The 3,757-nt window shown below is 42.4% G+C and overlaps 1 pseudogene; it reads left to right on the top strand.

Moving 5' to 3' along the window:
- Nucleotides 1-1,058: 1,058 nt before the first annotated feature.
- Nucleotides 1,059-2,899, top strand: LOC118960575 (annotated as a pseudogene).
- The last annotated feature ends 858 nt before the right edge of the window (nucleotides 2,900-3,757 follow it).

The following is a 3,757-nucleotide window of genomic DNA, read 5'->3' as shown; positions in this document are numbered from 1 at the left end:
TTACCACCAGTATATTACTACCAGTCAGTATATTACTATCAGTATATTACTGCCAGTATATTACTACCAGTATATTACTACCAGTCAGTATATTACTACCAATATATTACTACCAGTATATTACCACCAGTCAGTATATTACCACCAATATATTACCACCAGTATATTACCACCAGTATATTACCACCAGTCAGTATATTAACACCAGTCAGTATATTACCACCAGTCAGTATATTACTACCAGTATATTACCACCAGTCAGTATATTACCACCAGTATATTACCACCAGTCAGTATATTACTACCAGTATATTATCCCCAGTCAGTATATTACCACCAGTCAGTATATTACCACCAGTATATTACCACCAGTCAGTATATTACTACCAGTCAGTATATTACCACCAGTATATTATCCCCAGTCAGTATATTACCACCAGTCAGTATATTACTACCAGTATATTATCCCCAGTCAGTATATTACCACCAGTCAGTATATTACCACCAGTATATTACCACCAGTCAGTATATTACTACCAGTCAGTATATTACCACCAGTATATTATCCCCAGTCAGTATATTACCCCCAGTCAGTATATTACCACCAGTCAGTATATTACCACCAGTCAGTATATTACTACCAGTATATTACTACCAGTATATTACTACCAGTATATTACTACCAGTCAGTATATTACTACCAGTATATTACTACCAGTATATTACCACCAGTCAGTATATTACCACCAGTATATTACCACCAGTATATTACCACCAGTATATTACTACCAGTCAGTATATTACTACCAGTATATTACTGCCAGTATATTACTACCAGTATATTACTACCAGTCAGTATATTACTACCAGTATATTACCACCAGTATATTACCACCAGTCAGTATATTACTACCAGTATATTACTACCAGTATATTACTACCAGTCAGTATATTACTACCAGTATATTACTACCAGTATATTACCACCAGTCAGTATATTCCCTCCAGTCAGTAATGTAGTCATGTTTAACTCTGACCTCTGTCCTTCTCCAGTGTGCTCTGATCTGCTGAAGGAACATGGATGTGTCTGGGGGCCAGCAGCAGTATGGAGGATCTAAGAAGAGGGTGAAGATCCACCCCAATTCCGTCACAGTGAAATACGCCACCCACTTCCCCCAGCCTGGAGACGAGGGTTACGACGATGCTCCGTCCTTTGAGGACTTTGATTCGTTTGCGAAGGCCAGCCCTGCTAAGAGACTGGTGACAGACAGTAGTAGGAAGACCATGGAGACCCCCAGGACGTTATGGGGAGGGGTGGAGCCCCAGAGCCGGGACAAGGGGGTCGGGGGGCAGCTGGCTAGCTTCGGGGAGGCCAACGTCCTGGCGTCCCGGGTCACCTGGATGGCGTTGTTCGGGGCAGCGGTTGCTCACGGCTGCGTTGCTCTGATCACACGGCTGGCGGCAGACCGCTCCAAAGTGCCGTCCCTGGAGCTGATCTTCATCCGGTCTGTGATCCAGGTCCTGTCCATCACAGTGGTGTTTTATAACCAGGAGGAACCCTTCGGCCCGAAGGGGTACCGCCTCCGGCTCTTCTTCTATGGTGTCTGCAACGTCATCTCCATCACCTGCGCCTACACCGCCTTCGCCATCGTGCCGCCCAGCAACGGTACCATCATGTGGCGCGCAACCACCACGGTGTTCAGCGGCGTGATGGCCTTCCTGTTGTTAGACGAGAGGCTGGGCTACACGGACGTGGTGACGGTGGTGGGCAGCGTGTTCGGCCTGTGTCTCGTCATGATCCCCAATGTGGCCGACGAGGAGAAGTCTCGCCTCACCTTCTGGAAGGAGGCGTTCGGCTACACCATGACGGTGATGGCCGGCCTCACCGGAGCCCTGTCCATGATCGTCTACCGGGCCATCAAGGAGCGTGTCAGCATGTGGACAGCCCTGTTCACGTTCGGCTGGACGGGCACGGTGTGGGGCGCCTCCACCATGTTCGTTATGCAGGAGCCGATCATCCCCCTGGATGGGGAGACGTGGGGCTACCTCACGGGGATCTGTATCTGTTCCACCGTGGCGTTCCTGGGGTCTACTACGCCCTCAACAAGTTCCACCCCGCCCTGGTGAGCACCGTGCAGCACCTGGAGATAGTGGTGGCCATGTTGCTTCAGCTCATGGTGCTGCGCATGGTCCCCTCCATCTACGACGTCATCGGGGGCTGGTCATCATGGCCAGTGTGTTTACTCTAACGGGAGTGAAGCTATACAGGGTCAGCCGGGCTGTACGGCAGGACTACCAGGAGATACTGAACTCACCCATCAAATAGAGTCTGGAGTTCTGATTCAGGATCAGTTTGGCCCTATAGACCATAATGCATAAGATTACATGGACAGGGGTGAAACGGATTGTAGACCTCCACTTCTACTCTCTCTATATATTTAGAATTGTGGTGGTCATTAACTTGACGGAGTGTCAACTTGTGTGCAATGTCTTTGCTAAAGTTCTATTTGTCTGTGAAAAGATATTCCACGATGAAAGGGTTTGTTCTGATAGCTTTGATTTCATGTCAACTGTGATGAAGAAGAGTGTCAAAGTAACATGTGTTGTTTAGATTGTATGATACGTTCTGTACCTTAACTTTACAGCTATGGCGTAAATATGTGTCAGAGATATTCAGGCTGTGTCTGTCTCTGCTAGATGACCAGCATCTAAATAAGATACTAGGTACTACTGCTGCTGACAGTGTGTTAACAGGGCCGTGTTGACAAGATGATAAATCATTTTTGTTTGTTTCCTGCATAAGGGTGTATCTTTATTCTCACACTATCACAGTGTCTGCTATGCAGAACCCACTGGTTAAAATACACTCATGTTTATTTATTAATAGTAAAATAAATAAATGAACTTCTGTTGATCTCTGGAGAAAATGACAACAGTAGTCTAAATCAAATACTACAGATTATATATACTACAGAAGGTATATACTACAGATTGTATATACTACAGATTGTATATACTACAGAAGGTATATACTACAGAAGGTATATACTACAGATTGTAAATAATACAGAAGGTAAATACTACAGATTGTAAATACTACAGAAGGTATATACTACAGATTGTAAATACTACAGAAGGTATATACTACAGATTGTATATACTACAGATTGTATATACTACAGAAGGTAAATACTACAGATTGTAAATACTACAGAAGGTATATGCTACAGATTGTATATACTACAGATTGTATATACTACAGAAGGTATATACTACAGATTGTATATACTACAGATTGTATATACTACAGATTGTATATACTACAGAAGGTATATACTACAGATTGTATATACTACAGATTATATATACCACAGAAGGTAAATACTACAGAAGGTAAATACTACAGAAGGTATATACTACAGAAGGTATATACTACAGAAGGTAAATACTACAGAAGGTAAATACTACAGAAGGTATATACTACAGAAGGTATATACTAAAGATTGTAAATACTACAGAAGGTAAATACTACAGATTGTATATACTACAGATTGTATATACTACGGATTGTATATACTACAGAAGGTAAATACTACAGATTGTATATACTACAGATTGTATATACTACAGATTGTATATACTACATAAGGTATATAGTACAGAAGGTATATACTACAGATTGTAAATACTACAGAAGGTAAATACTGCAGATTGTATATACTACAGATTGTATATACTACAGAAGGTATATACTACA

This window comes from Oncorhynchus mykiss, unplaced genomic scaffold (assembly GCF_013265735.2).
Source record: "Oncorhynchus mykiss isolate Arlee unplaced genomic scaffold, USDA_OmykA_1.1 un_scaffold_633, whole genome shotgun sequence".
Lineage (NCBI taxonomy): Eukaryota > Metazoa > Chordata > Actinopteri > Salmoniformes > Salmonidae > Oncorhynchus > Oncorhynchus mykiss.
This window is presented reverse-complemented; position numbering and strand designations above follow the sequence as displayed.